This window comes from Armigeres subalbatus, chromosome 1, assembly GCF_024139115.2.
Source record: "Armigeres subalbatus isolate Guangzhou_Male chromosome 1, GZ_Asu_2, whole genome shotgun sequence".
Classification (NCBI taxonomy): domain Eukaryota; kingdom Metazoa; phylum Arthropoda; class Insecta; order Diptera; family Culicidae; genus Armigeres; species Armigeres subalbatus.
In genome coordinates this window covers 49,689,045-49,702,663 of record NC_085139.1, presented here as the reverse complement: position 1 = coordinate 49,702,663, position 13,619 = coordinate 49,689,045, and the positions used below count along the sequence as shown (strand labels likewise).

The 13,619-nt window shown below is 41.8% G+C and overlaps 1 pseudogene; it reads right to left on the bottom strand.

Annotated features, from left to right (window-relative positions):
* Positions 1 to 12,433: 12,433 nt before the first annotated feature.
* LOC134208375 (uncharacterized) lies at positions 12,434 to 13,323 on the bottom strand (annotated as a pseudogene).
* Positions 13,324 to 13,619: the final 296 nt, after the last annotated feature.

The window sequence follows — 13,619 nt, the reverse complement described above, 5'->3', positions numbered from 1 at the left end:
TGTTTGATCAAAATGAGATATTGCAATATCATTTGTTTACATTACTCTTTCAAGCATGAAACGAAGGTTCGCCACTTCAATGCCATTGAAGTCGTTTGTTCGCATGGTGAACGAGTGATCACGCGCTGCTTATCATTCAGATCTTTCAAAAGGCTTGCACCCATTTAGTAAACACAGTGAATCCACGTTGTAGCTTTCTGCCAGGCCATCGATGAAGCTTTCATTGTCACAGAAAGTTCAACCTTGACTGGCGGTACGCAGCCAGCAGAGTTGGTTCCGAGCGAAGAAAGTTTGATGCGCGCGGGGAGGAACTATGGGAGAAGCCAACGAATGAAAGCTTTCTTCGTCCATAATTCGTCACTGCTTTCACCGGGCGAATGCAGAGTAAGCAACGATCGCCAGCTTTTTGATCGTGGAATATCGAGCGAAAAAAAATCAGTGGCTTTCTCAGTGAACTGTGTTGAGTTACTTTTAAGCAATGTCGAGCTTTCCTGAATACACCAAATTATTGAGCCATGCATTAAAGGGCAGCATTTATCACCACTTTGTACGGTTCTAATCTGAGGTACAATGTAAATAATAATTATATAAGGTATTTTATGAGACGTTTTGCGGCGTCCGTATTATTAACATTTAATGTTTAGTTTTGATATGATTCTCCGTGAACATTCTGTTAGGTCCGAAAACAAATAATTTTTCAGTATTTTTCAGAATCTTATGGTTAGAATGCAATGGTATGAGTTTGTGCAACTAGTTGCAAAAAGATGATTTTTTGTAGTTTTCCAACGAGGCTTTAGAGGATAAATACGATAGCTGAAAAATCGAGTTTTGCAACGAGTTGCCACTATTTTTGCAATGGCCAAAAATAAGCTTTAATATGATAAATCCGTACCAAAATGGTTCTATTTATAGATCAATCTTCAAAAATCATGCTGCTGCAGGAAACAAAACATATTCCATGATCGTGCACATGTATGCTCGAAGACCATGAAGCGATAGGAAAATCCTATTGAAGAATTGATGTCATGCCCATCAAATTATTTAATTAATGCAGGAATACACTATTTAAACACTCACCCAAGCTGATTGTAAATATGGTCATGTAATCATGTCTAATGATGGTTTTCATTAAACACCCAAATGAGTGCTATAATGGACTTTATGCCATATGAGTTGCATAATGTTCATGAAGCATCCATTTCATTGGTATGGAAAAGGGCGTTTCATCACTCAAATGTCAACTGTAAACCAGGTATTATGATCGGAATTGCAAAAGATATTTTAGTTACCAGATAAAGATTGTCGTCGTCGTGTCCGGAACATCTTTGCTGGCGAGGATAGGGCAGCTAAATGTCAAGAAGAAAATCCATACGATTTGACAGTTTAACACCAACATGTTCTTCAGCAGAACAAAGGGAACCGAAGCGACAATCTTTATCTAGTAACTAAAATATCTTTTGTATGAATAATCAAGCGAGACGTATTAGAAATTGAGAACTTTGTTCTAAAGCCCCAGTAACTGAAAAGTAAAACAGGTAGAATTTATGATGCGACCTATTGGAATGTTCAGCATGAAATAATCAAACAAATGGGCTTCCACTTGTCAAATTAGATAAACACGAGAAAAACAGCTGTTTCGATCTATCTCATAAATGTCTTATTGCTCCTTGAGTGTATTGCAAGAAGTTGTTTACATAAATCATCTGGTAAAAATATCTATCCTCTATTACGCGTCTGTAAAGTTAAATGAAGTGGAGGAATTAAAAGTGATAGTATACTAACTCGCCATATGAGAGAGGCTGTTTATAAACCACGTAGACCAAATATTCGCACTTTCAAACCCCTTCCTCCTAGTGTACTTTCGTAGAATTTTCCACCAAGCCACCAACCACCCCCCTCCCCTTCTCCAAATTTTACACTATTTTACATACATTCATTGGGTACACAATGACGTATGATGAAATAAATCAATCACGTGTTAAGGTGACTATGCTAATCACGTGGAGAATTTAAAATTCATCACATTCTTTTCTACTCCCATTTACAAAAGCCCAAATCTGACGTAATAATGTTTGCACAGTGCTGCAGTTAAAGTCCCTTGCGCAGTATAAGTGAGCAAAAGATCTACCATTGTTTCCACCACCTTTGCATGTTATAGTTCTCTCAGCTCGTGCTGTGCAAAAATACAGCACGTGGTTTTTAAGATGGCCGATTTGTGGCTTCGTTGTAAGTATAAGGGGGATATATGTTTATATCTTCCTCCCCTCTCCTCCGCCAAGCATTTCCATATCATTGTAAATTGTTTAACTTCACATAGAAGCAATACACTCAAATCATTAATTAGTTGGAAAATGGTTGAATCTTTGATGTGAGGAATCCCAATATTATCGCATGGATGTTGATTTTTATTGCGGTGAAATTGAAATAATCTCAGCATTTGACAATCATATCGCAACCGTTTATTAGGAGATTCTGAGGATAGCCAAATATAAATTTACGGATTATATGTTATCGTTTTGACATTATTTTTACGTATTTTTCCCAGTGTGCAATGGTTATGAATGGCTGAACAATGATTGAAATAAAAATCTTGTACAGTTATTAACAAACTGCAGTTTGACAGATTGACTTATTGAATGAGAGTCCAATTATGATTCATATTCAGCAATAAGATTATTTATGTTATGCATTGGATGAATTATATCTAACAAATCAAGGATGGCGTGGATGGCAACGTTACTGGCGGATGATCAAATGTCAGCAGTTCGAGACCCGATTTAAGAAAAATTTTAAATGGTCGTATGAAAATAGCAACAACAGGAATTCTTGATGATGTTACCTTCAATGCGCTATTATTTTCGAAGAGTTCACATTAGCATTAGCATTAGCATTGAGCAATTCGCACAAATTTGTAGGTGGTACAAGCCAAGACTATTGTATGATAGTAGCATCACTTTCATCCGTTACCACAGGATATGATTTGGGACTAATCACATCTCTTAGATGGAAGGAATGCACCTCCAATAGTCGAGATCTGTCCTGGCCACGTCCTTGCGAATGCTGAGGATGGGGAAGGATGGTTAGTTGGACACCTGCTTAAGAAAGATGCAGAGAACTCACGACCTCTCATAGGTGCCACGGAGGTTCTGGGATTGTGTGAAAGGTTAAACAGTAGGAACTGTTTTGGTAGAACGTGAAACACAGAAAGAACTAAGATGGAAATACAAAGTAGGAAAGGGAAGAGCCTGGAATTGAACCCACGACCTCCTGCTTATAAGGCAGAAGCGGTAGCCATTAGACCACCGAGCTCGTCATGCTATTATTTTCGAAGAGTTCACAAGTAGCTAAATTAGGGCTTAGTAAAATGCTTATTGAAGGTTAAACGAATGAGTTAATAAAGTTGTTTTTCAAAAAGAGATGCTGTAGTTGTATAATTTTGCCACAATTGTGTGAACAAAGCTTGATCAGAAGTTTTGATAAGAAATAGTACAGACATAATTCAACACAGTGCTGAGTTGAATCATCACACTGATGTTAGTTCAACTAGTGAATGTTTGTTGGGATGATAAGAGGTAGTTAATATTTATTATGCACGCAGTCCAAATATTCACACTTTCAAACCTCTTCCTCTTAGTGTATTTTCGTAGAATAGCTTCCAGTTGCCCTGAACGAGTACTGCTTTCAGGTCCGTTTCAAAAGCAAAATCCAATTGTGTACGCGTCCTATCACTGAATGACTATTTTCTAAAATCTAAATTTACGAAAATATTCTGATATAGTTTGTACGATGTTTATAACAAATATGGAAATTTACAAAAAATAGCAATTTTTTGAGCTTCCGTACAGTTTGTATGAAAAGAAAAAAATATTGCCAAACTTTGAAACCATTTTTCTCTAATTAAGTTTTTGTCACTTAGGGTGGTACAATCGTCAAGCGGGCTTGGTAGTCATATGGCTACTGCTTCTGCCTCATACGCAGGAGGTCGGGTTCAATCCGGTCCGTTCCATTCTCCTACTTTGTATCTTTCTTCTTTATTTCTCATGTTCTAGAATGCTAGAACTGGAAATGACTTCCATACCGTTTCCATTACTATTCCTATACCTTCATTGAGTATTCTAACAGTAATCTGCTAGAATTGAAATGAACTATAGAGCCTGTTTCCTACATCCAATTAGAAATTCCACATGCCTTCTCCTATCCATCACATTCAGCTCGTTAACCAAGACGGACCTCTGCCTCCAACCTAACCTAGAAATTCCAACAAATTGCATGAACTCGTAGCAAGTGCAAAGGTATATTGGGCAGTGGGCGAATGATTGCATAATCATTTCCTCCCTTCCTACATTGACTTGCATCCTGACGTGGCAGGCGCCAGTATGACTAACAAATGAGATCACCAGTACTTGTACATTGAAGATGTGTGCTAGTCCCAAGCAAACATCTGTTGGTTCCCTGTGCAAGAACAGCTGATCTGGTCATAATGGAGTAGCAACTACGAGCAGTCAATCAAGCTCAAGCTTAGGGTGGGTGTACCAATCGTCGCCACAGTTAAGAACAACTATTTAAAAAAAAAGTTAAATAAAATACATATGATAAGGATGGTATCGGAGCTGAGCTCATCAAGATGGGCCCGGAAAAGCTGGCCACGTGCCTGCATAAACTGATAGTCAGAATTCGAAACCGAACAGCTACGGAGGAGGAAGGAAGGGGTTATATGCCCCATCTACAAGAAAGGCGACAAACTGAGTGTGAGAACTTCGAGCGATCACCATCCTAATGCCGCCTAAAAGTGATATCCCAGATCATCCTCCGTCGTCTGTCACCACTAGTGAACGAGTTCGTGGAAGTTATCAAGCGGCTTCTGTGACGGCCGCTCGACAACGGACCAGATCTACTGTACGGCAACTCTTCAAAATGCCCTGAGTACCAGGTGCCAACGCACCATCTGTTCTGGATTTCAAGGCGGCATACGACAGTATAGACCGCGTAGAGCTATGAAAATTATGGACGAGAACAGCTTCCTGGGAAGCTTACCAGACTGATCAAAGCAACGGGGATGGTGTGCAAAACTGTGTGAAGATTTCGGGCGAACACCCAGTTCGTCTGAATCGCGCCAGGACCAAGACAAGGTGATGGATTCGTGCCGTTGTTCAACATTGCGCCAGAAGGTGCGCGGAGAGCCGGGTGTATCAACCAGGGTACGATTTTCACAGATCCAGTCAATTTATTTGTTCGCGGATGACATGGATAGTCGGCCGAACATTTGCAAAGGTGCAGAACTGTACACCCGCCTGAAACGTGAAGCAACAAAAGTTGGACTGGTGGTGAATGCGTCAAAGACAAAGTACATGCCGGGCGGAACCGAGCGACAGGGCCCGCCTGGGAAGCAGTGTTACGATAGACGGGATACCTTCGAGGTGGTCGAGGAATCTGTCTACCTCGGATCCTGCTAACGGCTGACAACAACGTTAGTCGTGAAATACGAAGGCGCATCTGTGGAAGTCGGCCTACTACGGGCTCCAGAAGAAACTGGGTCAAAAAGATCTGCCACCGCACCAAATGTCCGTACAAAAGCTTATAAGACCGGTTGTCCTCACGGACATGAAACATGGACAATGCTCGAGGAGGACTGCAAGCACTCGGAGTATTCGAGAGACGGTGCTTAGGACCATCTTTGGCGGTGTGCAAGAAGATGGTGTGGCGGCGAAGAATGAACCATGAGCTCGCCCAACTCTACGGCGAACCCAGTATCCAGAAGGTAGCTAAAGCCGGAAGGGTACGATGGGCAGGACATGTTGCAAGAATGCCGGACAGCAACCCTGCAAAGATGGTGTCGCTTCCGATCCGGCAGGTACGAGACGCGTGGAGCGAGCGAGCGAGATGGGGACGAGGTGCAAAACGACTTGGCGAGCGTGGGGCGATCGAGGATGGAGATGCGGCCTCGAACCGTGCATTGTGGCGTCAAATTGTTGATTCAGTGTTATCTGTTTAGATGTAAACTAAAAATGATATGAACGATGATCCATGCGATCAATAACCGGAACATGGTGAGGAGCGCATCCGAAGATCTTATGACGTTGTATAGAACAACCATTTTGTCGGCCCTAGATACAGGTAGTTTCTGCTTCCAGTCCGCGGCTAAAACACACATGCTGAAGCTTCAAAGGATTCAGTACGCTGTCTCCGTATCGCGTTACGATGTATGAATTCGACACATACGATGAGCTTGGAAGTACTTGGGAGTATCGCACTAAAGATCGTTTCGCGGAATTATCGCTCCGGTTCCTCATCCGCTGTGAGATTCTCAATCCATTGGTCATTAACAACTTCGAGGAGCTGCTCGAACAAAACCCTCAATCTCGATTCATGAGTATTTACCACTGGTACATAACGCTGAGGTAAGCCTTCTTCGGTAGATATCACGTGCTAACTTCTTAGACTCTTACAGTTCCTCGATATCTTTGATCTGTCCATGAAGCAGGAGGTTCATGGAATACCAGACTTTCTGTGTGCGGAGGTCATACTCCATTATTTGCAAGCAAATACGGGCACGCCAGTGAGAGAAGCTTTTACAGACGGGTCAAAAATTGATGACTCCACTGGTTTCGGTGTTTTCAACGTTTTCATAGCGCCTACTTTAAGCTCAAAGAGCCTTGTTCCGTGTATACTGCTGAGCCAGCAGCTAAACACTATTCACTCGAGCAAATCGCATCCCTACCTCCTGACCACTTTTTCATCTTCACCGACAGTCTAAGTTCCTTGGAGCTGTTCGGTCAATGAAACTGGTTACACATCAGCGTATCTTCTGAATGGGATACGGAAGCTTTGAGTGCTTATCACAACGGTCTTACACAATCACCATGGCTTGTCCCTTCTCATTGCTCGATCCCGGAAATGAGAAAGCGGACTATTTGGCTAAGGTGGGCGCGTGAAGGTGATATTTAGATCGGAAAATCACCTTCGATGAATTTTCACATTAGTTCGTCAGAAACCTTTAGCAGCTGGCAATAGAATGACAAATGGGGAGTTGGGTAGATATTGTATTCAATTCGCCCGCAGGTGTCGAAGCGTCCATGGTTCAAAAATTTAATATGGGACGAGACTTCATTCGAACCATGTGTCGCAATGTCCAATCACTACACTCTAAATGCACATCTTTTCAGAGTGGGGCTCTCGGAAGGAAATCCTGTTTGCGGCGAGGATTATCCGGACATCGATCATGTCGTGGGCGTGCGAGGAGCATCGGCCCCAGATCTGCTAACTGAACATCTCCGGGTCCGAGGAAAACAACCAAAGCCTATTAGGAAGTGTTGTCGGTCCTTGATCTTGAGTACATGTCCCTGGTCCACCAATTTTTGAAAGTCATGTAAACTGTAATCATTGCCTGTCCATTCCCTTGTCTGTCATCTCATATCGAATGTCGTCCTCTTGTTGTACATTTCCATGTCTGTCGTTAATCCATTCCGTATGTCTTCTCTCTCGTCGTTGTCCCCAAAAAAGTTTGTTTGTTTTCAAGAAATGTTGAAACTTGATTTCGGCTCCGTAACGCTTCACGGCAAATGAGCCTTCAAATAAACGAAAGATAAAAATAAATAAATAAATAAATTAAACCACTCGATGGAGGCGGCGGAGAACTGTCATTTTGTTAATTCAGCTTTGCTGCGTCGCAGCATGCGTAAAAAATAAAATCTGAGTTGTGCTGGTTCCGTATCGAGTGGTGTGCCCCCGAAAACGCGACCACTTGGATTCTGTCAGGAGTGACCTTAAAGCAAGGAAATATAAGACATGATCTCTTCTTGCAAAGGAAGTATTTGCCCGGCAGACGACAAGAGACGATACGGTTCCTTCTTGTTCGGTTTAATGAAAGGAATGTAATAATTCTCTCTTTCGATAGATGCAGCTGCCCAGCAGAAGCCAGAGACGCTATGACTTCATCTTTTTATTCAAACATTTTCTCGGTTCAATAAAAGGGGAGAAATGATCCCGTCTTAGGAAGGATGCATTTGCTACGCTTAAGGCATGCAAAAATGAATCCTTTTGGGAAGATCCATAATATATGCAAAAATTGGCGATTTTCGAACCCTCCCCCTTTATCACTCTTTTGTATTCAAACCTCTAAAATTTTAGGACTCGTCACGCTGCTCGAACTCCTCCCCTAGAAGCGTGACGTACTTGTGATGGCCCTTTAAAAATCAATTTTTCCTCTTTTTGATTCTTTATTCAATAGTATGCATCAGTCCTGTCTAGAAAGAGACCATCCCAACACACATAGGATTAAATCCATGATCGTAAGTAGCACGATTATGATTTCTGTGCTTGTGGTTGTGATACACATACGGGATTGGTTAGTTTACCGATTTTGACGACATGCCGGTCTCGGTAATAATGTCGTGAATACATTATCCAAACCGTTCAAAGGATTGATAATCCAGGACGCTTATTCACCAGTAATCATGCTATTAGCGAATAAATTATCAAAATCTTGAACATTAGAAATCTCCGAAATCGGTTGAAAGATGGCTAAGACCATAAGTCCATACTTCCTGGCCACTTTTCGTGGTGGTCTCAAATTTGAATCTGTACGATTTATTTCACTTATATGCCCATGTGTGTCGTATCGTGACATTTTCTTCCTTTTTTCATCGGCAAACTGTTTCTTGCAGCTGCGTGAGAGTCTTGTGCCGTCGGTGCGGTCAGTATTTTCGTGAACTTTCTTGTTTCGGCTCGTGCGCAGCACAAACAAAACAGAATCGAGTTCAACTACCTGTGGCGCACAGCATGGAAAGAGTGCTAGCCATTGGCACTGATGTAATCTATAAAATGAGCAATAAGTAATGAAATGGTTATTTGCTTGACTGTCGTCTGGTTGGTGTGGCTGCCGTGGTTTTGTTTTTCTATAATTGCATGGAAGAATAAAAATAGAAATAAAAAGAAATAAAAAAATGTCAACCATTCCGCTCCCTGACCTAACTAATAGCAACCACTGGACCGCACGACCGCCGTGATTCGGCACTACAGACGACGTCGATTGCCAGATCCGCCGTCGATGCTGATTGCTCTACGGTCGTAAATGATGCGCTGCTACTGCCACGTCCGCCACCATAGACACAGCGAAAACTGATCTGCTGCACCACAACCGCTGTGACAGCCCGGTGTTCCTGGGACTACTTCCGGACGCTCTGATCTAGTAGATATTTTGAGTGGAACTTGAGAACGATTAGGTGTACCATGAACATCTCGTGTTCAAGAAAATTGGGTTCACATGATGCGAATGTACCTATTGGACCTAGTTAGCTATTTGCCGATGATGAGGACATTGCATAAGCCTTCGTTGATCTGGTAGATACCGTGGGCTGAACCCTAGAACGTTTTGGAGAACCTTGAGCATCTCGTTTTCCTGAAAATTGATCACTGTCCCAACGACCAAGATGACTTAACTTGATTGGGTGTTTATATTTATCAAACAATGTGGTATAGGATCCAAATATTTCAGATTCATTTGCATGCTATCAGAAGCGAAATCTCCCTAAGGTTTCGGATTTCAGGGTCTTCAATATATGGTCAAACTTGACCTAAACTATTCTGCAGAGTGTTAGTGAAGAACAACACTATTGAACAAATGTCTAAGTGGTAACTTTCCAAATCTCACGCATTTTAAGATATCACCAACGGATACATCTTGAAGGACGGGAAAATCTTGGGCGAAACATTATTGATTTGAAAACAACTTTGAATGACAGATATATCATCGAGAGTTTTAAACCTTATTAGAGGCTAACACCAGGATGTCACTATTGATTCAGCCATTTTCCGCCGATAGAGCTAAAGAAGTTCAGCAAGTCTGAGCAGGGCAGCCAAAACAACAACAATAAACCCACACAATTAATTGCACATTTGGCAACTCCGTACGAAAATCATTCTTTGGTTAAATATCTTGGTAACTCTCCAGCTTCACAAAGCTGCAACGATCCTGCCATCTAGAACCAGATAATCATAGAAGCACAGGTACCTTTTCACGCCCAATTATTCTAATAGTCAGCTGGCAACTGCTTCAGCTTTCTCTTTTTCAGTAACTGTTTCGGCCTAAAAATTTAACATAAGAATCGATGACCCCAATTGATCCATGATTTTGAGAAATTCTTTGGCCGATAATAGGTCCTATTAAAGGCAGCCCTTACTTCACGTTCAATGTGAAAAGATCATAAAAATGAAAACGATCAAAACAAATCTGAATGTTTATAAAGCTCCATAAACCCAAAAATAGTTTGGGAGATTCCATAAAGAATATTTTTATGATCCATGAAAAAGATCCATAAAAACTATGTTTTGATCATAAATTTACATTTTTTTATCGTGTTGATGATCCATAATTTTAGTAATATGATCCATATTCATCATGATCTCATAATTTTGATAATGTGATACATAGCTTGGAAAGAAGGCCAATGAAATACATTAATTGATCCACAATTTGATAAATCTATGGATCATTTATCAAAGTTTATGGATCATAACACCAAAACTATGGATCATTTGAACAAAGTTATGGATCAAATGGCAGAATTATGGATCATATGATTAAAATTATGGATCATATTATGAAATTATGGATCATCATCAGAAAAAAAATGTGCAAATTTGGATCAAAATATAGTTTTTGTGGATCATTTGTGATATGGAAAAATAGCAGAATTGTAATGTTTTTCTTGACCATGTTAATGGAACATATTTCCTTTAATTGCTAAATTTTAGCTTAGTTATGGATCAAAATATTCTTTATGGAATCTCCTAAACTATTTTATGGATTTATGGTAGCATTTTCAGGAACATTCAGATGTTATTTATGGATCGTTTTCATTTTTTATGGATTGTCTTTATTGTTTATATGCAAAAGTATGTTTTGTCTATTAAAGGTTTATGAAGACTATATTACCGAGACCTAATATCTTCATTTTACGGTGGCATAGGAAACTTGATCTTGATACTTGATGATGATCTTGAGCTGCAAGGAGGACAGTTAACATGAATGCCTAACCGAAAGAAAATTTTGCGACGATAAATTTATTTGGATTTGGACCGCAATCCCCTACAAAAAAACAACATCAACGCAGGACTCTCGTCGTTGCCGTTCGTTTGGTTGGTGCAATTCGCGCGTCAGTTCTCTTACCATATTCACCTGCCTAATCAGGTATCAAAGCCTTGGATTTTCCTCGCGAGTCTAAACATACTTCGCTTCCCTCCCACACATAACAAAATTATTAAAAGCACTGACAATAAGATCAATGATCTTATTCGCTGCAGTCAATCGCTTATCCTCAGCATATGTTACTAACTTTCCTATTTTCCACGAACATGAAGCCAACCATGCAAATCAATCATATCAATTTTTGCATTCAATCTTCGTTTTCGGTGCGCACTCTGTTTCCATCACGGTCATGCACCACTAACCGCTTATTAGTAAAGCAGTCGCTGATAAGTCGGTTTCTCCAACTCGAATCCTTCCCATTCAGCATTAGCCAGCCGACTATTATTATTTATGCTGGGTAAAAGCCCTGCCAACGCAAAACATAGAAAACACACATCGAACTCGAAGTGAAATTTAGTGAAACCACTTGTCTCCGAAACATTCAAACAGGCTGAGACTGGGCATCATCGATCTGGTGATTGTGGATTGTTGACTGAAAAAATTAGACCACAATCGGACATTGCCGGCGTAAGCTCTCTCTTGGAAGGGAAAACCAGATTCAAAAGAAAGTGCGTCTGATTCCGGTCGGCACGGAGCTAGTTTTTCCAGCTGCTGCTGGTTGGTTGAACTTTTTTCCACGCTTGCATCAACGGAATCAGTGTGGTCGAAGCAATGGCGAAGGAAATCTTGATCCTGCCGGTTTCAAGTGAGAGTGAAAGGCGCATTTCGGAAAATGGGTTGACCATGAGATAACACACGGGAGGATTTGTTTTTTCATTTCATCATTTTAGTTTATTGCTTTTTTACAAATGGATCTTAAGAGACCTAATTAAATAAATAATCAGTTCTTCGAGTGGCATAAATTAAATTACAATTAAGTTAAATAAATATGTTACAAGTTTTTAAAACTATTTTAAAAAATGCTAAGGGCCTTTGCATCAAATCCTGACGAGAAGGCGGACGGAATCGTGAAACTCCATTCGCTTGGTTTGTTTTCCAACGGGTTTAGATTCAGGAAAGGTTGGGGATAGATCCAAGAGGTAACGTAAAACAAAAAATTATCCTTTTCGATCATCAGCGTCGTCTGAAAATCTGGTCATTCTGGTTTTGGCGTGTTTTTTTGTGTTTTGGGGTGTTGGGCGTCTGTAGGGCGTGTGTTTGTCTGTGAGCTTCAAGCTTTGGCTGTTTCTGTTTTGAGCGCTTCAGGCGCGACCTTGATGAAGGTCACCCATATGAAGTAGGGAAGGCTTACTGGGCGTAATGCCCGTAGCCGTTATAGGGCGACCTGGCGGCGCGATACGGCCCCAGCCGCCACCGTGTCCACGGAGACGACGACCTCATGGGCAGACTCGTGGCCACCTCCGCTGGAGATCAGTTTCTTGATACCGATGATCGAGGCGAGTGCGAGAGCGAGCTTGGATACGATCAAAGCTTTACCGGCCAGCAAAGCTAGGGCACCGAGGCAAGTGGGACCAATGCTTCCGAGCAGCATGGGATCATGATCCAGTGTCCGTTCTTCTTGTCCTTGTCCTTGTTGCCGAAACCGCCGCCGAGACCGCCACCACCTCCGAAGCCACCGCCCACGCGCGGACTTCTTCCATGGAGCGCTTAATCTCCTCGCTGGATGGGAACTTGACCTTTGGGAAGATGGATAAGAGATGTTAATATTCGATTGAATGATTCGCAGTTGTGATTCGTTATACTCACTTGCAGGGTGTGGGTTTGGAAGAAGGACAAAACCTTGTCGAAGAGCATCGAGTTGAGAGCGTTCCTTCTCATCCATGGAGGGGCAGTTCCATCTCGATCTGGGCTTCGCTCTTGACTGGGTGTGTCAATTGGCACATCCTGATCGCGGACGAATTTGACTCCTTCGCTGATCTTGAAGTCCTTGAGCGATCGCGCCACTCGATCCAAGATGGTGAACAGTTTCAGTTTCAGGCAGGTGGGAACATCGGAGTTGGACAGTCCGGTACGTTTTGTAGAGGTATTTAATTTCGCCAGATAAGATCCAGAACGAGGTGTCTGCTGTGGGTCATGGCTGTCGTCGATTGTGTGAGTTGATCGATTGCGCGCGGATGCACTGTGGGCCAGGACACCGTCGCTAAGCAGCTCACCAGTAAACACTTGAATATATTCATTTTATTTGGCTAGGACTCCTCACGGACTAAACTTAATCACTAAACTTGTTGATTTTAAGAAATCTGTTTTGCGGGAAAACAGATCCAAAGTTGAACGCTTCACGGAACTCCTACTCTCTGCTATGGATAGTTCTAGAACTGTAGACGGATGAAATCAAACTGTGCTCATCTCCGGCCTGATCCGCCATATATACCACTCTGCGCCGGTTGAATTTTCAATTTTCCACCAGCCCAGGCTGGGCGAGTTTTCCACTCCAAGCTACACCACCTCCGCCGGATCCAAGCCCAAACCGAGC